The sequence below is a fragment of the Quercus robur genome, chromosome 4 (assembly GCF_932294415.1).
Source record: "Quercus robur chromosome 4, dhQueRobu3.1, whole genome shotgun sequence".
Taxonomy (NCBI): domain Eukaryota; kingdom Viridiplantae; phylum Streptophyta; class Magnoliopsida; order Fagales; family Fagaceae; genus Quercus; species Quercus robur.
In genome coordinates this window covers 53,698,260-53,724,919 of record NC_065537.1, presented here as the reverse complement: position 1 = coordinate 53,724,919, position 26,660 = coordinate 53,698,260, and the positions used below count along the sequence as shown (strand labels likewise).

The 26,660-nt window shown below is 33.8% G+C and overlaps 1 pseudogene; it reads left to right on the top strand.

Annotated features, from left to right (window-relative positions):
* The window catches only part of LOC126722180 (flavin-containing monooxygenase FMO GS-OX-like 3), a 35,259-nt pseudogene that overhangs the window by 4,745 nt on the left and 3,854 nt on the right, over window positions 1-26,660 (top strand).

Genomic DNA, 26,660 nt, shown 5'->3' with positions numbered 1-26,660 from the left:
GTTTAAAAAAATAATAATAATAATAAATAAAATAAAATAATATAAAAAGACCAGTATAAGAAAATGAAGAAAGAGCAAGCATCCAGCAACACGTGACAATAAAGTTGAACATTGAAGCCTCAATTTGCTGACATAGATGACAATTTTCTGTCCTTTTTTTTTTTTTTTTTTGCTAGGTAAGTGCGGGGATGGAACTCCTGAGCAAGAGGTTACAAAGGAACCTAGGTGCCATTTGGTTACAAGGCCATTGGCGACAATTTTCTGTCCTGAACGTCTGTCTTTAATCTTTCTGCATACTGCATGTCTCCAATTGTCACATAGTTTTCATTGTAGACTCGAGATGATAATCCTCCATATCCTATATGAATTTCTTCCTCCTTTTAATTTTCTTGCTATGAAAGGATTTGTTGTTGCCTTAATTAGAAATGCCGTTGATGCTGCCAACTATAGATAAAAGTTAGAATGTCCTATAAAGCACTAATCACTGCAGATTATTTATCAAACCTACACACTTGTTAATTATATTTTAGGCTAGGAAGTACGAACCCTTCCTTTGGAGTGTCGTATATGTGTCAGACGCGCATCGGACACTTGACACTCCTCGAACACTTCTGCATGCATGTTCTAGCTGTGTCCTAAAAATAAATATAACACACAATTAGAATACGAGAACAAGAAGAATAGAACACATTTTTACATAACAACGAGAACATTCATGTTCTTAATAGTAATTGTTCATTTCAAAATTAATAAATATCTTTATTATTAATTAATTTGTATTCTAATTTCTAAACATCCTTTAATAGTAATGCCTTTGTTTTATAATCTACTATTACTTTTAATTTGATATATATTTAATAATATATGAAAAATAAATGACTAATAATATATAGCAATAAAAGTAAATATATATTAATAGTTATTTAATAGACGTGTCCTGTTGTACTTGTATCCTATTTCTTCAAAAATTACCGTCTCAACGGCTCATATTTGTATCCTATTTCTTCAAAAATTACCGTCTCAACGTCTCATAGACGTGTCCTGTGTGTTCATGTCCGTGTTTGTGCTTCATAGATTTTATGTAACATTTCAAAAACATCAGGTGTCAACTTTGAACAAAACATGAGAATGATAATCATGCTTCCCTTTTACTTATAAAGACATCTTATAAAGCGCGCGACACATAGGCCATATAGGATAGGTTCTTTGGGGCTTAATTCTTAAAAGCAGGTTGATGTGAAACCCATAAAGTTGAATCTAAAAATTGCACCATGCGTTTGATTTTGGACTAGCTTCCTGAACCTCACTCCGTTCTCTTATATGTTGCCCTCTGACATTAGAACAAGAGAATCCTGGAACAAAACAGCTATTTAACAACAAAATCCATTGATCAAAATGTATGAGTATTAGATTTCCTTTTCCGGTTGGGAAAACCAATTACTTATCAGCATAAAAATGATGAATTCTCCATTTGCTTACAGTAGGGAAGGTAAGTTTATGATAAGTTCTCTGAACTCTAGACTTTTCAACTAATTTTCAAAATAATACACTCAGGAAATTGGCAAGGATATGGACCATATGGTTCTGTTTAGATAGAAGTACTGTCTTTACCTAACATAGGCTTTTATTCTTGCTTATTGCATCATTTGTTGTGGAAGTCCTTAAATACGTTTGTTTTTTTTTTTCTTATTGTTTTTCCATTCTTATAATTACTTTGGTTACTTTTGTTACTCAGGCATATATAATTGGCCAGGAGTGCAAATACCCAGACACAACTACCGGACTCTTGAACCTTTGAAAATTTAAACTCTAACTATCCTTGGTTTGCAATACAAGGAAACGCAAAAGCATATTTTTTTTACCTTTAAAATCATATAAAAACAGAGATGCTAAAAATTTGTGGTTGAAATAGTGGGTATTTATGTTAGCAATCAAATGTTAACCAGCCTCTTTACCCCACATGAAGTTCAGTTAATCAACAAAATTCCCCTAAACATTGTTCTTTTGGGTGACTGTTTATTTTGGCCTCGTACTCAATCGGGTGCTTATACGGTAGAGTCTGGGTATAATTTTCTTGCTTAAGACCTCTCCATGCAAAGTATGGAGGGACCTCAAACATAAGCTCAGAAGTCTGTAAGAATATTTGGAGTCTTAAAGTCCCTAACAAGGTAAAGCATTTTTTATGGAGAGCTTATAGGAATGCCATCTCTACCAAAAAAAAAAAAAAATCTGTTTCAAAGGAGAATCCTTACCAATGATCTATGCGAGCAATGTCACCAATTTCCAGAAGATGTGAGTCATGCACTGTGGTCATGTCTATGCATTTTGGTGGTATGGGATTCAGACCCAAGATGGAGCTTTCGTGGGACTCAACATTTTTCACGGATTGTAGAGTTGGCATAGAAAGTCATGGATAGAGGATCCCATCTTGATGAGTTTGGTATGCTAGCTTGGACCTTATGGTTTCAGCGAAACCAGTTAAGAGCATTCACACCAGTGAAGCTAAATAGCTATATAGCTATTTTAGCTTCACCAAAACACAAAAAATGCTCTACATCAATGTATGTAAAGCTAAAAAATTTTAGCTTCAAGCTTCTATATGAAGCTACTTTTGGCTATGTACGGAAGGTGAAGCTAAAACTTTAAAATATTTTTTTAATTCCTACATATATTAAAATAATACTTCTTTACTTATTTTTTTATTCTTTATTTCTTTTCTTTTTCTGCCCGTCGCTCTCATTCTCTCCCTCTCTCCTCAAATCAGCTCTTAAGCTCAGACTCTTGCCGGCCTTTCCCTCATTTTTCTACCTTATCTCCTTTCTGCCATTTCTCTGAAGCTCACCATTGTTGAAGCTCCGCCGCTGAACCATCTCCACAAAGCAAAATCTCTCACTGGCCAACCCACTTGTTGACTCAACTCCGTTCGCTCCTCACCAGCCGATCTACTCTCTGCCGAAGCCTTCCACTCTCTGTTCACTCCTTTCTACGGGAATTTTTCTAGTTTCATGGAATTTTTCTGGTTTCGGATTGTTAGGTTTGTGATTGAAGCTCTGTGGGTTTTATTTTGTGGTTGTGGGTTGGTTTTCTTGGGTAGTTGTGGGCTGATTTTGGTGGTTGTGGTAGTAGTAGGAGTAGACTATGGGCAGGGTGGTGGTGGTGGTGATGGTGGGCTGTATGAAGTGGTGGTGGTGATGGTGGGATGTATTATTTTATTGTAGTAGATATATTATTTTATGAGATTAAATTCTATATGGATGTGGTGTAAAACTCATGTTTTACCCCTCTAATCTCAATAAGTCACATCATCTTATCACATATTTAAGAATAAACACAATTGCACTCAATCAATTTTAATACTCATATATAAATCCAACCAAATTAGGAATTTATTGAGATGTTATTAGGTGTGGTAGGATGTATTGAATTTTAAGTAAAATGCTGATGTGGCAATCACTTATTAGATTGTGTAAAATATGGGTTTTACACCCCATCCTTATATAATTTAATCTTATTATTTTATTATGATGTTTATATTATTTTATTGTGTTGAAAGCTAAAATAGATCTACTGCTACTGGATGTTTTGTAAAATGAGTATGTAAAATAGATAAAAATAGCTTTTTGTGGTGCTAAATAGCTAAAAAAAATAGCTCCATTGTTGTGGATGCTCTAAGAACAAGCAATAATGCTCATCTGATTTCTGAGGTGAAACCCTAGGCCTTATTTGCTTTGCATGACTTTGTTTGGGCTCTCCTAGTCATCTCGACAGTTCCTTATAGAAGCCCCTGAAACATTTCAATAGGTTAATTATGACAATGTTATCTTTTAAAACTAAAATGAGGCAGGTGTTAGGGTAGTTATCAAAACCACATGGGACTTGTTTTAGCCTCTATGTCTGACAAGTTAGCTCTCCCTTCTTTGGTAAACACTATGGAATGCGTGGCAGTGGTTCGAGCTCCTAGATTTGCTAAAGATTGTGGTTTCTCCTCTATCATACTAGAGAATGACTCTCAAACTGTAACCAAGACTCTCAGATGCAAGGATTAATCGTTCTCTGCATGCAGTTATCGAGTAGCTAAAGCCAAATTCCTTATAGAGACCTTTTCTAAAGTTATTTTTTCTCATACTTGTAAACAAGGCAACTTTGTAACTTACAATCTGGCCAAACATGTTAACGGAATATCGGTGTGGATTGATAAGTGTCTATTAGAGACGTAGGCTCTAGTTAACTCAATCAACTCTCCTTGAGAACATTTTAATTAGTTTTTTGTTAAAAGTGTATTAAAGTATACTTATACTTTAAAATGTAAGGAAAAAAAAAAAAAAAAAAAAAAAGATTTTGAAAATTTGTACATAAAAACTAAAAGTTAAAAACTGAGTTTATAAGCTCTAGCCTAATAGACACTTATCATCAAATAAGGGGTACTATCTAAAAAAATAAAATCAAACATCACATGCTGATATGTTCCTGTGTGTTTGCATTTCCCTTCCATCCTTGCTCTTTCATTGAAAACCCTTGTTATTAATATGGTTTTGAAATTTGAAATGTTCAAAGAACCATATAGGAGAGATGTTCAAAGTTTTTAAGGTTAGATTGAGGTTGAACTAAGGTTGAATCGTAATAATATCATAATTGATATAATAATTATTTAAAATATAAATAAATATATTAAATTAGTAAATTTTGAAAATTTGACTAAAATAAAAAAAAAATTATTTTGAAAATATAAATATATTTCCACCTAATATTTATTTTGAAATTATAGAAGTAACATTACTCTAAATACTAATCCAATACAAGAATTTATCATAAAAATTATTGTGAAAAGGTAACAATGCGTTAATTCCTAACCCTCTCCCGTTATTTCCTTCCTTTCCCCGCATCAACTTTACCTTTTTAATTTATTTTTAATTTTTATTTCCCAAGTCAACAATTTCCCAAAGTTTTATCTACACCACACCTTTTAAAACAATCTCTATAACAAAATTAATTGTCATCCACTTCATCTTGTCCCCTTCCTCTCTTTTTCATAACTTCCCAGTTCACCCTTTGAATTCTTCTTACCCAATGAATTATATATCTAAGCCCATCGTTTTCTTTTAAAAATGTTTCCAAAGTCATCAATTTTAAAACCAAAGGACAAGGTGTATTGACTTGTTGACCCTTGGAGAAGGGATAAAACGTTTTGTCTTTTCAACCTGGTACAGAAAAGGCTTGGGCTTCACGAAACACATGAAATATCCCAAACCTTATAAGGCCATCCTTACTCTTTCCATTCCATGCCATCCTAGATTTCCACAAACAATATACCTTGCTTTCTATATAGATTTTTGTACTCTCTATACAAAATTCCTCTCGTCTAGAGTGAATCAAGCTCTATATTTATATATAAACCAAAATGAGTATGGCAATTAGGCCCCGTGTTACATTCGTTATGGGAACCATGTTTGGGGTCCTTATAACTCGTGTGGCAATGTCACGATGTTGGCATCATCACGAAGGAGAAGGTCGCCGAAATTGGCATTGTCCACGCGAAGATCTTAGGAAGAAAACTAGTGCAAGTGCAAGTCCAGGAGAAGCAGAAGAGGCAGTCAAAACCATTCCCATTAATTAATTCGTCATCTCATCCTTGACTTTCTCCCTTTTTCCCTTTGTTCGTTTGCTTGTTTGTTTCTGTTTTGTCGTTGTTGTTGTGTGCTTTGTATTTATATAAAACATTAATAAATTATGTGTGGTTGTGATAAGTACTGTAATTCAAACTCTAGTCTTCTTTTTTTTTTCTTTTTTCTTTTTTATTATGATTTAGTTATAACTAAGCTCAATTGGGCATCCAAATTGGTTCAAGTAATAATTCATCAGTAATTACATTCTTTGTAGTACCACATGTTTCTAGTTTGAACCTCACCTCCATCTTTCTCTTCTCACTTATCTACTAATAAAATAAAAGTTAATTTCCAGTTAAGAGAATTAATTGCAAGCATGGTTGTCAAAATTGTGATCCGGATCGTAAAATTGCACGATTTTACGATCTCACCTCACCAAAAAGTTTAAAATCGTAGCAGGATCGCAAAAATGATAAGATCGTATGTAAGATCGTGTAGGATCGCATAGGATCGTAGGATCGTATGGGATCCCACCGATCCTACCATTTGGCTTGATTTTTTTTTTTTTTTTAAGTGGGATTCATTTGGGTAAGATAATTCACCTAAACCCACAAGCCTAATGGGTTATTAGAAGCCCAATAATGAATTGAAGTCCCAAATTTACCCCTATTTCAACATAAAATCTCAAAAAAACCTATAATACTTAAGTTTAACGTTTTCAAAAACAAAACCTAAAATATTTAGATGATGAAATGGGATATGACAATGACAGTGATTAGATTAGAAGAACCTTAGAATGAGAATTCTCTTTTGGATTTCATATTTGTAATTAGCTAGTTTACTTTAAATTGAGAATTCTCTTTTGGATTACATATTGTAAATTTGTAGTTAGCTAGTTTTTATATGCTAACTAGCCTAACTTATTTTGGATTTGGAACTTAGAATTTGGAAAACATTTTCCATATATGTAGATAATATTTTGGTACTTAGTTGCTAATTAAACATGTACTGAACTTTTTAGATACATTATGTCAAAAGTTAAATATATTTTGTTTCGTTAGGATAACATAAGAACGATGTAGTGCGTGCAAATTATATTTTATGATGCAATTTTTTTTTAATGGATGGATTCATATTATAAGTGATTATATAACATACAAAGTCACTATCATTAGGTTTTTTGCTTAAAATTTGAAAATAGGTAGAATCTTACGATCCACGATCCTACTTACCTCTCACGATCCTACGTAGGATCCCGATTTTGACAACCTTGATTGCAAGTCATAATTATGTTTATGCTGAAATTATTATTAATTTATATTACAAAATGGCGTGACAAAAAATATACTTGTTATCAAATAAATAATTGCTCGCTCACTTTTTTCCTTGAGCAACATGGTGCAATTTCATCTATCTGTCTGTGCCACATCAACATTATTTCACACCGGAAAAACCATTAATAGGTCTTGGATAATTTCTTTTAAGTGTGCATTTGCCTAACATTAAAGTTGCGTTTGTGTTTTTTGGCTGGTCCTATGGCACATAGGACCAGCCAATGCACAAAAACGCGTGAACAGTGTTTTGCCTTTAAAAAAATATTTTGCTAATGTTTTTAGTAATAAGTTTTCAGTTTTTAACAAATAAGTGGTATCCAAACAAATCCTAAAATTCAAAAAAGCTCAAATCTTATCCAACCATGCAAGTTAAGAGAAATTATACCAGTCATTTGGTGGACCACGTCACTTGTCCACCATTCCACTAATAGACTCCTACTTGTTTAAAATTGATGAGTCAGTAATCAGTTTCTGTTTAAAAAAAAAAAAAAAAAATTAACTCAACAATTTTAAATAGATGGGAGTCTTTTAGTAGAATGGTAGACCACATCACTTGTCCATTATAAAATCCTTATAATTTCTCGCAAGTTAGGTTCTTTGCCCGAAGATCTTATTTCTTTGGGATTTGAGCTTACAACCTATAAAGCTTCTTCACACCACAAGATAGACTCATGGTCAACATCTTCCCTACATCTTCCTGAACCTCATTCCGGTCTCTTATATGTTGCCCTCTGACATTAGAACATGAGAATCCTAGAACAAAACAGCTATTTAACATCAAAATCCATTGATTAAAATGTATGAGTATTAGATTTCCTTTTCCGGTTGGGAAAACCAATTACTTATCAGCATAAAAATGATGAATTCTCTATTTGCTTAAAGTAGGGAAGGTAAGTTTATGATAAGTTCTCTGAACTCTAGACTTTTCAACTAATTTTCAAAATAATACACTTAGGAAATTGGCAAGGATATGGACCATATGGTTCTGTTTAGATAGAAGTACTGTCTTTACCTAACATAGACTTTTATAAAGTTTCTTGCTCATTGCATTTGTTGTGGAAGTCCTTAAATACGTTTGTTTTTTTCTTTTCTTATGATTACTTTGGTTAGAGCAATTGTATCAGTCCGGCCAAATTTTTCCATCTATTTCACACTAAAAATCTACTTTTTCTATTTTACACTGCCACTTTCCCAAAATACTTACATCAGTTCATCTATTTTACAATGCCTTCTATTTGAATAATAATATTTTTTATTTTTTAATTATTCTTTTATATTTTTATTTTGTTCCTATCTTTTTATCTTTTCTTTTGTATTTATCTTTTTTTCTTTGTCCTTATCTCATCTCTCAGACCAATCTTTTGTTCCTCTTCTATTTCTTATTCTTCCTTCCACGGTAACTTCTCCTTCTTCCTTTCAAGATCACGGTCAGATCACCTCCCTCCACAAGCATCTTCTTCTTCTTTTTCCTTTCATGGTCAAATCACTTATCCACCACAAGCACCATTCTCCACCACAAGAACCACAAGAATCAAAACCCACAAGCACGAACTCCGTCAACCCACAAGCAATGATCTCCGCCACCAGCACCAATCTACAAGCATCAAAACCCATTCCCGTCAACCCACAAGCACTGATCTTTGCCGCCAACACCAATCCACAAGCATCCAGACTGATTTCTGTCAACCCACGAACTCTGATCTAACACCACCAACACCGATCCACCAATCCACAAGCGACCAACACCAGCACCGATCTGTCTCTCTGTTGGTTTGTCTATGTGGGTGTGTTTATGCTTGTGTGTGGGTGTGTTTGTGTATCTTTATGTTGATTTTTCTGTGTGGATGTGTTTGTGTGTGGGTGTGTTTGTGTGTATCTAAGGAAAAAAAAGATGAGGAGAGGAGAAGTCTGAGATTGAGTTCATTTTACACGGAGAAAAGAGAGAAAAAAAATGTGCGAAATGTGAAATTAATAAAATAATAGTATACACAGCTACAATAACCGTGTATATATGCACAGTTACTATAGCAAATGTATAAATATACATAGTTTTAGAGGGACTGATGTGGAAATTTTTTGGGACAAAATGTGTAAAATTTGTTACTTTTTGTATTTTGCAAAGTTTTACATCCATTGATGCGGATGCTCTTACTTTTGTTACTTAGGCATATATAATTGGCCAGGAGTGGAAATACCCAAACACAACTACCGGACTCCTGATTTCAAAATTTAAACTCTAACTCTCCTTGGTTTGCAATACAAGGAAACATAAAAACATATGTTTTTACCTCATATAAAAATTGAGATGCTAAAAATTTGTGGTTGAAATAGTGGGTATTTATGTTAGCAACCAAATGTTAACCAGTCTCTTTACCCCATATGAAGTTCAGTTAATCAACAGAATTTCCCTAAAGATTGTTCTTCTAGATACTCTTTATTTTGGCCTCGTACTTAATCGGGTGCTTACACAATAGAGTCTGGGTATAATTTTCTTGCTTACGACCTCTCCATGCAAAGCTTGGAGGGACCTCAAACATAAGCCTAAAAGTCTGTAAGAATATTTGGAGTCTTAAAGTCCCTAACAAGGTAAAGCATTTTTAATGGAGAGCTTTATAGGAATGCCATCCCTACCAAAACAAATCTGTTTCAAAGGAGAATCCTTACCAATGATCTATGCGAGCAATGTCACCAGTTTCCAAAAGATGTGAGTCATGCACTATCGTCATGTCTGTGCGTTTCGGTGGTATGGGATTCGAACCCAAGATGGAGCTTTCGTGGGACTCAACATTTTTCATGGTTTGTAGAGTTGGTGTAGAAAGTCATGGATAGAGGATCCCATCTTGATGAGTTTGCTATGCTAGCTTAGACCTTATGGTTTCAGTGAAACCAACTAAGAACAAGCAATAATGCTCATCCGATTTCCTAGGTGAAACCCTAAGCCTTATTTGCTCTGCATGACTTTGTTTGGGCTCTCCCAGTCATCTCACCAGCCCTCAAAGAAGCTCCTGTAGTCTAGTATGTTGGATCCCTCCCTCTTAAACATTTCTATAGGTTAATTATGACGATGCTATCTTTTAAAACTAAAATGAGGCATGCGTTGGGTTAGTTATCAGAAACCACGTGGGATTTTTTTTAGCCTCTATGTCTAATAAGTTTGTTCTCCCTTCTTCGGTAAACACTATGGAATGTGTAAACTCCTATAGTCTTGAGTTGTTGGATTCTCTTATCAAGCATGTATTTGAGTATGATTGAATTCTCTATGACTCTAAAATTTGTGATTAAGGATGGTTTTGAGAAAAATTTTCAAAAAAATTTCTATTATGCCAGGTAGAGTTTTGTGGGTACTTTGATTTAAATCTTTGTCCTTGAAAATAATTGAGCACATAGTCAATTTTTCTTCACTCCATTTTGCATATAAAGAGAAGGAGTTGAATTAACTAGGTCAGGGAAGTTCAATCTTGCTTTGCTCTAGAATCCGTTGATGGATCCTTGAGGCGAAATCCTAGTTGATACCAAATATTAGAGAAAGGATCTAGGCAATTTTTTGTCACAACCAAAAGGGCTTTCCCAGCCATCCTGATTATCACGCCATCATTTCATGGTGTATTTCCATAGTCAACCCCTTGAGCCTTATTTTACATAAGCCTTTATTTGTTCTTTTAACTACATAAACCATTCCCGTTCTAAGCCTGCAAAACAATGAATTTATCTTACATTTTAAGAAAATACTTTGGTGGAAATTTGCATTTAAAGAGAAAGTGAAAGGCAAGAATCGGAAAAGGGTTAAAGTGGTTGAAAATTTGAAAAGGCTACAGGTGTCAAATTCATGTCAAAAAAAAAAAAAAAAATCATAAATCAAAAAATCCAAAAAAAAAAAAAAAAAAATCACTCCACTTTTGAGTATAGCAGTAATATTGTCATCATATGAGCATATTGTCAAGAAAGAGCTATGGTGTGAATCCTGTGGATATCTCTTTTACTGTTCTTTCTACCAAGTATTTTCCCAGTTTGCTTTGATTTTCCATATCCAATTCTTTCTTAGCCCTCAACCTGTGGCCTGTCATTACAACCTTGATTAAAGACCTTTTGATATCTAATTTTCGTGTTTGATTACATTAGTGGAGAGGATTTCTCAAAATTGGACTTATGGGGTTAAGTTTTGAGAGAATTCTTCTGATTTCAGTTGTTCTACTGTTATCTGAATTTGCTTAACTACCAAAAATCAGAGAATTCTTCTGATTTCAGTGGTTTGGAGTTAAATTGACTATTTCACACACACTCAAGGACTTAGCTTTAGGTTGAAGTAAATGCTTAACTCTTGCTTGACAAATTGCTAAATTTTTTATTGATTTTCCTGCCATCTTTGATGTTAAAAGAGTAAGTTAGAGCATCCACAGCAGTGGAGCTAAATTTTTAGCAATTTAGCTCCTCCAAAAGTTACTTTATCTATTTTACCTACACACATACTGCAGCAGTGGATCTATTTTAGCTTTCAGCATAATAAAATAATATAAACATCACAATAAAATATTATAACCACTACAATAAAATAATATATTTCACTACCAAAAAAATATTACACCACCAACCTCAACCACCTCTACCATCAACCACAGGCACAACCACCACCACCACCACCACCACTACCGGCAGTCCACAGCCAAAAAAAAAAAAAAACACAACAAGCACAAGCCCACTGCCACAAACACAAACACAAACACAAGCCGACTTGTATCATCGCTGGGCAGCGAGGAGTGGATGGTAGAGGTGGGCGCTGGGTTGGGCTTCGATCGGCGATCGGCGCTGGGCAGCGAGGAGTGGTCGGTGCTGGGCTGGGCTTCGATCAGCGATCGGTGCTAAGGAGTGGTCGACGTTGGGCTGGGCTTCGATCGGCGATCGGCGCTGGGCAGCGAGGAGTGGTCGGCGCTGGGATGGACTTCGATCAGCGATCGGTGCTGAGGAGTGGTCGACGTTGGGCTGGGCTTCGATCGGCGATCGGCGCTGGGCAGCGAGGAGTGGTCGGCGCTGGGATGGACTTCGATCGGCGATCGGCGCTGGGCAGTGAGGAGTGGTCGGCTCTGGGCTTCGGAGGACTGAGCAGAAAGGCTGGTTTGATTAAAATGGAGGACTGGAAGATGAAGAAAGAGGAAGAAAGAAGTGACACCGGAGAGAGAGAGAGAAAAGAAAGAAAAAGGAAAAAATATTTTTTTAATAAAAGAAGAGGGAGAAATTTAATATAATAATTTTTTTTTTTTTAGATGTTATGAACAGTGCACATCTATTTATAGATGTGCACTGTAGCAATGGAGCTAAATTTTTTAGATTTAGCTCCACTGCTGTAGCAAGGTTTTTGTGTTTGTGGAGCTAAATTTTAGAATTATAGCATTATAGCTCCACTACTGTGGATGCTCTTACTAGTGTTGAAATCTAAATTCAGATCATGGCTTGGTGAGTGATGATATTGCTCTATGGGGTCTAGCTGATAGTGTCTACAGTTGTCTTTTATTTTATTTTCTTTTTGTTTGAGGACAAACAAAGTTCTAAGTTTGGGGGTGTTTGATGACTTGCATAATTGAGTGTAATTTATCACTTCTCAACTTTAAACTTTATTCTAATTTTATTTATTTTGTTGATTTTAGACTTGATTTTTGTTATTTAAATTTTATTTCAGATTTGAAGAAAATAAAGATTTACTCAAATAAAAGAGATGTGAAGCAACTAGAGAGAATATTGGGTCTTGGATAAATGGAACCAAAGGAAGATTTCTTTATGGCCTTAGAAGTTGGCAAGGAAAAAAATTGAAAAGAAAAAGGGCTGGAACAAAAAAGAGGGGCTGAACTAAAAGGAGCAAAACGTTTTGGGCTATTTGGGCTGCAACAAGTTTTGGGCTGGCCTTTAAAAACGTAGGGCTACAAGAAGACAACAAAAAGGAGGCGCTTAAAAAGAAAAGAGTGTGAAAAAAAAAAAAAAAAAAAAAAAGTGGCGCTAAACAGAAACAAGAAAGAGGGTTGAAACAGAAGAAAAGAAAGAAAGAGGGCTAAACAAAGAACAAAAGAAAAGAGTGCTGAAGTAGAAAAGACACTGAAAAAGATTATTTTGTGTTCATTTTTTCCTTCAAATCTTCTTAGAAAAATTATGGTGAATTCGTTTATGTTGAATTTAATTTTTAGCATGAACTAAATTTTCTTTATTCTAGAAAAACGATGTAATCTAGTTCCGAACTATGCTTGCTTTTCTATGTTAATTTGAACAAATTCTCTTCATGTTTGTCTGATTTATTCTAAGCTTATTGCTTCTAATTAACTGGCCATTAATTAGATGATTTTAATCTTGTGATTTGCTATCGAAAGAGGGGATTATAGGGTAGATCTTGAATATTTCAGCATAGGTAAATATAGAGATCGAAAGACTTGTATGAACCTATGTAATATTAAAATCATTGGTCTTAATGCTTTCTTACTTTATTAAATTGCATACTCTTGTGTAAATTGATGAACAATAATGTTTCCAATTGACTGTCGCAAGAGGCTTTTGGAAGAGTTTGGAGATTGCTAACAAACAGAGAAAATTAAATTCAATTAGCTAGATGAGTAAAGCATAGTGAGGTATTAGGTGAAATCAATTTCCTAGAAGTTTCTTTCTCATTAAGTTGATTTCCAAGCAACATCTTTCTTTTCCTCTGCATATCTTTTATTTAAATTGATTTTATTTTGAATTCCAATTACAAAAACCTTAGTGACTTCTCTAGATAAAATCGAGATTAGAATAATTTTGGTATTTGTCAAAAGTAAGTTACCAATCCCTGAGGACGATACTCTTCTCATCACTTTACTATAAAACTACGATATTGTGCACTTGCAGTTTTGCACCGATCAGAATGCATGGTGACTATTCGAGCTCTTAGATTTGCTGGAGATTGTGGTTTCTCTTCTATCATACTAGAGAGTGATTCTGAGACTGTAACCAAGGCTCTTAGATGTGAGGATGAATCGTTCTTTGCATGCAATCATCTAGTAGCTAAAGCCAAATTCCTTATAGAGACCTTTTCTGAAGTTATTTTTTCTCATACTCGTAGATAAGGCAATTCAGTAACTCACAATTGGGCTAAACATGTTAGCGGTATATCGATGTGGATGGAAGATGTTCCTCTGCACCTTCTTTCTGTAACTTTAGCTGACTTTGGCAAAGTTTTATTAATAATATCTTTTGCAGTTTTCTTCTCAAAAAATCAAATGTCAAAGACGTAGGCTCTAGTTAATTCCATCAACTCTCCTTGAGAACATTTTATTTAGATTTTTGCTAAAAGTGTATTAAAGTATACTTGTACTTTAAAAATGTGAGAAAAAGTAAGGAAAAAAAAATAAAGTTTTAAAAAATTGTATATAAAAACTAAAAGTTAAAAGCTGAGTTTATAAGCTCTAGCCTAACATACACTTATCATCAAATAAGAGGTACTATCTAAACAAATAAAATCAAACATCACAAATTGATACCTGCATGTTTGCATTTCCCTTCCATCCTCTCTCTTCCATTGGAAACTCTTGTTATTAACATGGTTTTGAAATCCAGACGGTTCAAAGAATCATATAGGAGAGATGTTCAAAGTTTTTAAGGCAAACTAAGGTCAAACTAAAGTTGAACCGTAATAATATCATAATTAATTTAATAATTATTTAAAATATAAATAAATAAATTAAATTAGTAAAAATTGAAAATTTGACTAAAATAATTAAAATATAGAAATTTATTTTGAAAATATAAATATATTTTCACCTAAGATTTATTTTGAAATTATAGAAATAACATTACTTTAAGTGTGCATTTAGGATGAGCTGAATTTTTCAGTTTATCTTTACTTTCAACTTATTTTTGCTACTATTCATGGATCCCGCTGCACTTTTTGATACTTTTCATGAGTCTCACTGTACTATTCAACTTATTTTTTAACATTTTTTCTACACTTTCAGCAAAAAGTTTTTAATTTCAGCTAAATAAGTTGTTTCAAATGGACACTAAATATCAATCTAATACAAAAATTTATCATAAAAAATATTGTGAAAATATTATGAAAAAGTAGCATTGCGTTAGTTTCTAACCCAATATAGATTTAAAACCTTTTCCTTTTGGGAATGGGTTGTGTCCAGTGGCCAGTTCTACTGAACATGTTGGGATACGAACATGTGTCCAAAATTAAATACGTGTCCGCATCACAATAGGTCTAATGGAACGTGTCCAATGAACTGGCCACTGGACACAAACATTACCCTTTCCTTTTTATTTCCTTGCTTCACCCACTAACTTCATGTGTCATCAAGACATTAACTTTACCTTTTTGATTTTTATTTCCCAAGACAACCATTTCCCGATGTTTTATCTGTACCACACCTTTTAAAACAATCTCCATAACAAAATTAGGGATGGCAAAATAAGCCCAAACCCATTTGCCCACCCAAACCCACCTACTCGAATTGAACCTAAACCCACTCAATTATTAGTTTGGTTAAATAGGCATCAACCCAATTAGACCCAGTAAGTATTGGGTTTTAACTAAAAACTCATTGAGGCCCATTTAACCCAAAAACAATATACCAAATTCAACCCAGCCCTTCCTAAAAAAATAAATAAATAAATAAAAAAGCTCTCAGACGTTTCAGTGTTTTAGGGTTTTCATTTCCCTTTATTTTCTGGGCCTCCAAACACTTCTCTCTCTCTCTCTCTCTCTCTCTCTCTCTCTCTCTCTCTCTCTCTCTCTCTCTCTCTCTCTCTCTCTCTCTCTCTCTCTCTCTCTCTCTCTCTCTCTCTCTCTCTCTCTCTGTTATTTGCATGTAGATGCTCTTTGAAACTTGTAACTTGTCAACGTGACTCACCACGACTAGGCCAAGTCCAACTTAGGCTGTTCCACCTCATGGCTAAAATCCGTCAAAGGCCACTAATGATAATTTCCTCGAGCAAATTCTCTGCCTGCCCAACTTCACTTCAGTTGAGGCTGGCTTGACCGGCGCCGATGGAGGCTTGGGCGGTTCGGGGACCAGTCCGCCTCTGATGATGCTTCAGCTAAGCTCCAATAATTGGGTTTACCCATAATAATTGGGTTTGGTTGGATTTGGGTTAGAAACAATTAGTTAAATAGGTTTTAATGAGTAAATGGGTTTTATATACTCAACCTAATAATGCACACCCCGAACCCACCCAAACCCACCCATTTGACACCACTAAACAAAATTGTCACCCACTTCATCTTGTCTCCTTCCTCTCTCTTTCATAACTTCCCAGTTCGCCCTTTTAATCAACCACTATACTTTGTATTCTTCTTACCCAATGAATTATCTAAGCCCATCGTTTTCTTTTAAAAATGTTTCCAAAGTAATCAATTTTAAAACCAAGGATAAGGTCGGTTGACTTTTGACCCTTGGAGAAGGGATAAACGTTTTTTTAACCTGGTACAGAAAAGGCTTGGGCTTTACGAAACACATGAAAAATCCCACACCTTATTAAGGCCATCCTTATTCTTTCCACTCCATACCATCCTAGATTTCCAAAAACATTATACCTTGCTTTCTATATAGTCTTGTACTCTCTATACAAAATTCCTCTCGTCTAGATTGAATTAAGCTCTATATATATAAACCAAATGAGTATGGTAACTAGGCCCTGTGCTATATTTGTTATGGGAACCATGTTTGGGGCCCTTGTAACTGGTGTGGCAATGGCACGATGTTGGCATCATCACGAAGGAGAAGGTCGCTGAAACTGGCACTGTCCACGCGAAGATCGTAGGAAGAAAACTAGTGCAAGTGCAAGTGCAAGCCCAGGAGAAGCAGAGGAGGCAGTCAAAACTATTCCGATTAATTAATTCGTTATCTCATTCCTTACTTCCTGCCTCTTCCCTTTCTTTGTTTGCTTGTTTTTGTTTTGGTTTGTTGTTGTTGTGTACTTTGTATTTATGTATAAAATATTAATATATTATGTGTGGTTGTGATAAGTACATGGCATCTTTTGCGCATTCTGATGAGTAGTGTAATTCAAGCTCTAGTCTCTTTATTATTTTTTTATGATTTAGTTATAACTAAGCTCAATTGGACATAGTGGGTTCCAGTTAGTTCAACTGATAAAATCTCTGATGGTTGTATAAGAGATCTGGGGTTCAATCCCCGTCAAAACCAAAAAACTGATTGGTGTCTTGGCCTGATGATAAAGAGCTCACCTCTGTCTCTCTCTTCTCCACTATCTACTAATTATAAAATAAAATAAAAAAGTATATTTCAGGTTAAGAAGATTAATTGCAAGTTGTAATTATGTTTCTGCTGAAATTATTATCAATTTATATTACAAAATGGTGTGACAAGAAATACAATTGATATCAAATAAATAATTGTTCACTCACTTTTTTTCCTTAAGTTACATGATGCAATTTTATCTTGTAGTACGTGCCACATCAACATTATTTCACACCAAAAAAATCATTAATAGGTCTTGAGATAATTTCCTTTAAAATTCAAAAAAGCTCAAATCTTATCCAACCATGAAGTTAGGTTCTTTGCCCAAAGATCTTCATTCTTTGGGATTTGAGCTTACAACCTATAAGCTTCTTCACAACACAAGATAGACTCATGGTCAACATCTTCTCTACATCACATAATGGGCTCATAGTCCACATTATTTCTCGGCTTCATGAAATGAGCTCGAAACCCGAATCTTGGTACTTCATAAATTGGGCGCATGGCCCATGTCATTACCAACATCACGCAGTGGGCTATGACCCTTATCCCTCTCTGTCTCTCTCACTTCTTAAACTTGGGCTCGAAACTAATCTATTTTTTCATAAAGGAATCAAGGTATAAAGCCCACTTCATCTTTTTTACGCCTCCATAATGAACCTAAATTAAAGGTCACATTCAAACAAAATGAGTCATTGGAGAAAAACCTCCTCCAATGCTATTTAAATTAATCGGGCCATTGGAATCAGAAAGCCCAAACTTTATATATACTTTAGAAGTAGATGGATTAATTGAATTCCCCAAGTTCAACTCACTAATAACTTAATAAGGGACCAAGACTTCGTAAAGACAAACTTCTTGGGCACATGGGACACAAATTAAAAAGGAACCAAATCAGCTCCTTCTCAGATTTTGGGTCTGACTTCTTTTACTCATTGAAATTTATAACAGCATTCGCATTGATAGAGGCATAAATTTAGCTATTTTACACCACAAAAAGTTAATTTATCTATTTTACCTTCTTATTTTACAAAACTCAATATCAATAGTTTTATTTTAGCTTTCAATATAATAAAATAATATAAATAACACAATAAAATAATATATCCATTACAATAAAATAATATATCAACTACAATAAACAACCATCACAACCACTATTACAGTGGGTTTGGCCTTCTATTTTTCTTCCTATTTGAACACACTAACACACAAATTTGCAAAAAAAGTTTCAAAAAAATTCACAAAATTCCAATTTGCAAAACTCATAAAACGACCCAACATACCAAATCTGAAAACTGAAGCAAGCTGAGTCATTAGCTGAAAAATAGCGTGCAAGGAAAAAAAAAAAAAAAGGATGAAGAAGATGAGAGCATTCAAGGGAGAAAGAGAGCGTATAAGTGTAAAAAAATACAATTTTTTTGCTTTAGCTTTTTTGCTACAGTGCATAGCTATAGGTAGTTGTGCACTGTAGCAAGAAGCTAAAAAAATTTAGCTATGACACCATCATTATAGCATGTTTTTTGGTATTGGTATTGCTAAAAATAACAATATGGCTTTTTAGCGTTACCAATACTAATGCTCTAATACTTTTGGTTTGAATTTTTTATTGAGGTTTATTATCTTATTTATTTATATACAATTTTTAAAAAATTATAATTGTACTTTTAATTAATCAATTTTCTATAAATCAATTATTGTTACAATATGTGAATATTATGATCTCATTTTTATATATATGTAAAAATAAAATAAAATAAAAAATACTTGTAACACAAGTTACACGTCCACTACGATTGACCACCAAGGAAATAACACTTCTTTTTAAAATATATATATATATATATATATATATATATATATATATATATCTCTAAACATATATCCAGTAGTGTAGGTGATATATTCTTGACCCTTGGAGAAGGGGTCATCATTCACCAATTCAATTGAACCTCTTCCAAACAAGACTTGGGCATTACGACATCTCAACAAGTTCCATAACTTATATATAAAACCCAATATTCCTCAACGCTCACTAGGTCAAACCCTATAGCTTTCTCTACCACGTTACTCTCTTTCTCTATACAATTATAGAAGAGTTTTTGTTTAGCTTTTTGTTTGATCAGCCAAATGGGTTTCTTAGGCACCACTTTCACATTCATGGTGGGTACTCTATGCGGGGTCTATATATGTCAGAACTACAACATCCCCAACCTCAGAAACTTTGCCGATTCGAGCCTTGTCATGGCCAAGCAGATTGAGCAAACATATCGCAAGCCCAGGCCAATACCCAAGACCAAGAGCGAGGACGACGATGTTTTACAATAAATCGTTTTTATGACTAACCCAAGTTGTAAAATCTTGGTCTTTTGCACGTAGTTCTCTTTGGATTATGTTAAATAGGTATTTTTATATTTGGGTGTGTCATTATATTATATATTTACATATTATGGTCCTTGATTTGATTTTTTCTTCCTAGTGTTATTGGAAATAGTATAGCGTATAGGTATGATCACCATATATAATTCTCAACTTGGGTTATAAATTCTTGTGTAATTCGAGAGTTTTGGATGACATATTAGTAAAAATATCTGTTTCTCTTTCTTTTGTTGTCTATGGATTATTCTCTCCTCATGAACTATGGACGCGTTTGATATGGTCATATATGGTCGTTGATTCATTCTATTTTGCAATTTCTTGCATTTTAGTTCTTTAGTAAAACAGTAGCTAATTTTTTATGATATATTGGTAGTTTGAAATTAACATTGAGACTAGTGAGTTCATCAATAATTGCACAAAAAAACTGATTACTAATACCATAGGCAGGGCCGAACTCCTACCCCTATAGTGGTTTTGTCTTTACTTCATTCCCACCTTACCTGCCCCTTAGGCCCTACAAAGCCCCGTCCTGCCTCACACATATTACAATTTTTTTAATATATAAAACTTATTTCAATAATATTTAATATAATTATACTTAAAATTACAAATAAATTTATTAAATCAAATAAAACTAATTTTTAACACCAGCAAAAGGTCTTACAAATAAATTTATTAAATCAAATAAAACTAATTTTTAGCAATTGAGAAATTAAGTTATGGAGTTGAAGATGATCAATTGAGAAGAAGACTGAACTCTAACTGAATCTATTAGAAAAGTGGGAAAGAAAAAGATCTAACTCACTCTACCACCCTCAAAAATAGAATTTAGAAAATATCAAATTAATAGTTGTAAACCATACGTTAAACCGTTAAACGATAAATGACCTCTAGAAACAAATTAATAGTTGTAAACCATACCTATGACCTCTACAAACAACTTAGAAATGAAGTGTTTGTCTTTATACTCTTTAATACCATCAATGGATTTTACAAAAAATGGCCACTTCTCTGATGTAGCCATAATCTATTGGCTTGTAATAGACTTTATACTTTAAGTTTGTATTTCAGTTCTTAAATGTAGGATGTTTACTATAAATTTGATTATGTTGTCTTTTGTTTTGCAATGCTATCAAAATACTCTTCCACTTGAATTAAGAAGCAATTGGATGACTGCATTCTGCCACAAAACAATCAATTATTTATCCAAGCATTAAAAGATCTTCAAGAATTTGGTCCCACCGTTGCAACTTCCGTTGAGTTTCTTTCGATCGCAAAGAATTAACTTGATTTTTTGTTGTTGCTTACCCTTGAACTTGGACCCATCATCTACTTTAGACTTTGACCCACCATCGTTGAGAAGAAAATCGATCTCTTTCATGTTATATTTATTTTTTATTTAAGAGAACGCTAAATAATCGTTAAATAATTTTGAACAAGCTATTGGAGTGAAGAAGTGTTGGCTCTTTAAAGATACAAAACACTAAACCAAACATTGTCGTTTACTCCATGTCATCCACGTCTTCATTAAACAAAATGATATCGTTTTTCACTTTAGGTTTTTTATTGCAAAGCGATTTCGTTTTCATTAAATAAAACGATGTCGATTTTCACTTTAGGTTTTTTATTGCAAAGCAATTTCATTTTAACTCCTTCACTTGATCTCTTCAAATCAGCTTTAACAAAAATCTCACCCCATTCCCACCTCGCACAAAGATATATTTAAAAGTGAATCATTAATTATTTACTATAATATTTAAAAGTGAATCATTAATTATTTTCATTTTTGAGGGTCTAAAATTTTATAACAAAAATTATAAAACAACGGAAGAAAGATTCTAATTTTTCATACAAGATTATTGTGATACAGGGTTTTAACTTTTCTTATATTATTAATTCATTACTATACTAATGAGGTAAAGAAAGGAAGATCTTTTGAAAAATGACTAAAGATTGATGATCTATTCTTCTAATGGTATGTTCTTTTGGCATAAGAGCATTCACAGCTGTGGAACTGTTTTTTTAATTATTTGGCACCACAAAAAGCTATTTTATTTATTTTACCTACTCATTTTACCAAACATCCAACAGTAGTGGATCTATTTTAACTTTCAACACAATAAAATAATATAAATTTCACAATAAAATAATATATCTATTACAATAAAATAATATATATACTACAATAAAATAAAACATCCCACTAAAAAAAATACCACAAATCGATCAATGCACAATCCACAGACACTGCCAACCAAGAACAACCACCCACAAAAACCTTTCAGCCAGCCACATCCACCTCCACCACCACTCCACCAGCAACAACCTCTATGTGACAACCACACAACCCACAGTAAGAAAAAAAAAATCAAACCACCACCAAACCTAGAACAGATCGGCGATGAAGATGAATATCCGCGTGAAGATGAAAATCGGCGACAAACCACGACACCACCAACCTTGTCGGACTTGCTCCTCCTCACCAAACGGTCATGACCCGGATCCGAAATTTTGTCTTCCGATTTGTTTGTGTCAATTTCGGGTTCTGGAGTGGCCGAGTCAGACCGGTACAAAACCAATAGTTTGAGAGAGTTTGATGATCTGAGGAGAGAGGATGAGAATGAGAGCATAACGGGTAGAATGAGAAAAAGAAAAAGAATAAAAAAAATAATAAAAAGTATTATTTTAATAAAGGTAAGAATTAAAATAATATTTCTAACTTTTAGCTTCACCTTCTGTACGAATCCAAAGGTAGCTTCGTACGGAAGCCTGAAGCTAAACATATGTGAGAGCATTTTTTGTGTTTTGGTGAAGCTAAAATAGCTATATAGCTATTAAGCTTCACTATTGCTAGTACTCTAAATCTAAGAATGGGTTAGCTCAACATATTTTGGAGTCCTAAGGTGATTCTTGTAAATAAAGAATTATTAATTTCTTCCAATATCCTAACGATGATACATGTTGAACACTTCTTTGCAAAATTATCAGTTTGATATTTGTATGTTTTTAACAACGGTAGCCTCAATTGAATTGATTTCTTTGTACTAATACTATGATGATCATGCCAAAATCACGAAATATTAAGCATGTTATTGATGTGTTAAATGCTTTCCATGCAAAATATGCCCTCATTGCTATGAAGATTTTTTATATGCACAGAGTATTTTAAATATAAAAATAAAAATTTTAATAAACTTGTAGAATTTGAATGATGCCGTTTCACTGTCCAACAACTCAATTCAATTTCAAACAAATTTGTTTCAAATTTGTGGTCCACAATAATAAGCCCAGTATATGACTGTCTCAAGTTCAACATATTGTTTGGGCCTAAGGAGACAAGATGCAAGATTACTATTATTTATGTTTTTGTGCTCAAGTTCCACTAAAATTTCATTTTGAATTGATAATATTGCAAATCCACTCAATTTTTCTTACAGCATCATCAATCTTAAATAGAATTTTGTCAATTTTAATTTTGTAGAATTTATTTCTGCAAAAGCAAATGTAAAATGTATTGCTAGTTAATATTTTATAAGCAATACATACATTAAAAGAAAAGAATCTAGCCGTTTATATAATTTAATAAGTTAACCGGACTACTTTCATATATATATATATATATATATACACACATACATATAAATATAAATGTATTTTAAAGCTATTAATTCTAAAAATATGGAGCCAGTATTTAATTATAAGGGGTGTTCTTCCCTTTGGGGGCCTTAGCCATTACCTAAATGGCCTAATGTTTGAGCCACCCCTTGTCTCTAATAGATTAGTGAAAAGTTTAAAAAATATAATAAACAAAATAATAATAAAAAGACCATCCTTCTCGAAATAATAATAATAATAATAAAAGACCATTATAAGAAATGAAAAGGAGAGCAAACCTATTATCTCAAGCATCTAGCAACAGTGTGACAATAGAGTTGAACATTTGTCACTACAATTTGCTGATCTAGATGACAATTTTCTGTCCTGAACGTCTATTTTTATGCACATTGCACATTTGCACGTCTCCAGTTATCGCATAATTTTCATTGTAGACTCCAGATAATGATCCTCCATATACTATATGAAGGTCTTCTCTTTTTAATTTTTCTGCTATGAATTGCATTACAATAAAGTTAAGCACTGATTACTACAGATTATTTATCAAGCCTACACACTTCGTTAGTTATATTTCATGTTTTCATGTAACCTTTCAAAAGCATCAAGTGTCAACTTTGAACAAAACATGAGAATGATAATCCTGCTTCCAATAAGGAGCAGGGCACATAAGCCATATAGAATAGGTTCTTTGGGGCTCAAGTTCTCAAAAGCAGGTTGATGTGAACAAAATGAGGGACTGGATAATACTCTCAGTCCCAGAGTGCATATAAGCACCAAAGCACAGTTTAGACAAGTTTCATGAACCTCATTCCGAGTTTCTTATTTGTTGCCCTCTGACATGAGAACATGAATCCTGAAATAAACAGCTATTTAACATCACAATCCATTGATCAAAATGTACGAGTATCAGATTTCTTTTTCCATTGGAAAAACCAATTAATTATTAACATAAAAAAGAAGAATTCTCCATTTGTTTTCAATAGGGAAGGTAAGTTTATGATAAGTTCTCTGAAATCAAGACAAATAATTTTCAAAATAATATAAACTAAGAAAATTGCAGAGATATGGTTCTCTTTAGATAGATATGAGTACTGTCTTTACCTAACATAGGCTGTTATAGAGTTTCTTGCTCATTGCATCATTTGTTGTGGAAGTCCTTAAATACGTTTGTTTTTTTCCTACTGTTTTCCATTCTTATAATTATTTTGATTACTTTTATTACTTGGCTTAGGCATAAATAATTGGCCAGGAGTGCAAATACACAGCCACAACTACCGGATACCTGAACCATTCCAAAATCAAGTATGTTAAATTGTTATTGCTTTCTACATCATCACGAACTTCCCTCCTTTAAAATCATGAACATTTACTGCTAGAGTATTCCTTGTCAAAATATACTACTGATCATTATGTGGATAAGCAAAGTGAAAGCTCATGCAGGAATAACTACAGATAATCTTACGTATGGTTTGGACAAAGATAAGATATTGTATCAATTTATACATGGTGTCATCTATGTTCAAGCCTAAATGTGCAAGTGGCATGAGACAGGTTTGAAGATGGCAACAAAAGGAAAATATGAATCGGAATATGTTGGTTGCTTCACGGTAGCAGCTATATTTCTTGAGCATTTACTCGTGGACATAGCATCTGAACAAAGTGAAAGACATATTCCTATCCACTAGTTAGTGCAAATTTATAATGGAAATCCCCAGAGAGAGAGAGAGAGAGAGAGGCTAATATGAAATATGAATTGGGAAAAACTAAATGATTTAATTCATTATTGTTTGTGTATATATATACCTATACTAACTAACTAACTTTGCCTCAGAACTAATAAACTGTCAGCTGTAATCCATTATCTATTAATTAGCTCCTAAACTAAAAGTAGTTTACAACAAAATACTAAACAGCCTGTAGCTTTGTGACATCTTTCTTCTTCTTATCCTCTGTTTCTGCAGTAGTAGCAGTAGCTTCTGCAGTGGCTTTCTTCTGTTTAGATTAGACTTCCTTAGATTCAACTCTATTGCTTTCACACTCCCCCTCAAGAGGAATAGGGGAATGAATATTAGCCATATTCATCTTGGACTGTAAACCATGAAACTGATGAGCACTAAGGGCCTTAGTGAGCAAGTCTGCAAGCTGACTTTGTGTTCTAATATGCAACAAACGAACTACTCCTCTCCTTGTAACACCTTATCTCTAACCACATGGCAATCAATCTCAATGTGTTTTGTTCTCTCATGAAACACAAGATTGGCTGCAATCTGAAGAGTCGATTGACCATCACCGAACAGAAGAGCAGCTTTTGGATGTTGAACCTGAATATCTCTTAGAAAACTAAGAATCCAAACTATCTCACAAACAGCCACTGCCATGGAATGATATTCGGCCTCAGCTGATGACCTACTGACAGTGTGTTGTTTCTTGGATTTCCAAGAGATCATTGAGTCACCAAGGAACATACAGTATCCACTGATGGACCTCTTGGTATCTGGGCAAGATGCCCAATCTGAATCTGCAAAACCTTTGAGGTGAAGCTTTGATTTGCTAGAGAACAAAAGCCCTAGTCTTGGTGCACCCTTTAGATACTGCAAAATCCTATTTGCTGCATGAAGATGAGGCTCTGGGTCTTGACATAAGCTGGCTTAATCTCTGAACAGCAAAAGTGATATCTGGCCTTGTGATTGCCAGATATAGCAACCTACCAATCAGCCTTCAATAGGAGCTTGGATTCTTCAACACTTCCCCTTGAAACTTGCTTAACTTCAAGTTTTGTTCCATAGGAGTCTTAGCTGGTTTGCAAGCCAATAGACCTACATCACTCTGATGGAATAATACATGTTTGTATTGCATACAAAACATACGCAGCAAAAAATTAACGAATCTATTTCTCTCGCAATTGATAACATGTACTATGTAAATTTAGAATATAAGAACAAGAGAGTGTACCTTAGTGTGGTAAATTTCAAAACAAAGATTAGAAGTACTTGGGAACACTTTTAATCTTCACTCCAATTCCACTAATGCTTAAAAAGTGTCGTCTCACAATTAGTTTATATGAATGTGTTCAAGAGAGAATTAGAAAGTGTCCAACACTCACATACAAATCATTTCATTCACTTCCAAAATTCTGTATGTTTCTCTCCTTATAACTGATTATCTAATTGGGCTAATCTTTTGGGCTTTTCCAATTAGGCTTTAGTATGTGGCTTGGAGTGAGACCAAAAGGGAACAAATAAGACTCTAGCTCCAATGAGCCTTAGGTTTTTCTGTCAACTTTTGACAAATCCAAAGTTACCATTAATTATATTTAATATTATTATATAAATATAATTGCACTCTAGGCCTTATTAATAAATTATATCCCAAGACTTTATTGTACATGCAACACTTTCATAAAATATTCGTAGTAATACAGAGTCATGAATGTAGACTGTCACTTTGTAGATTACTACATCTTAATCCTTGAATACCTGGTTTAATCTTTCAAGTTATTCATCATATATTAC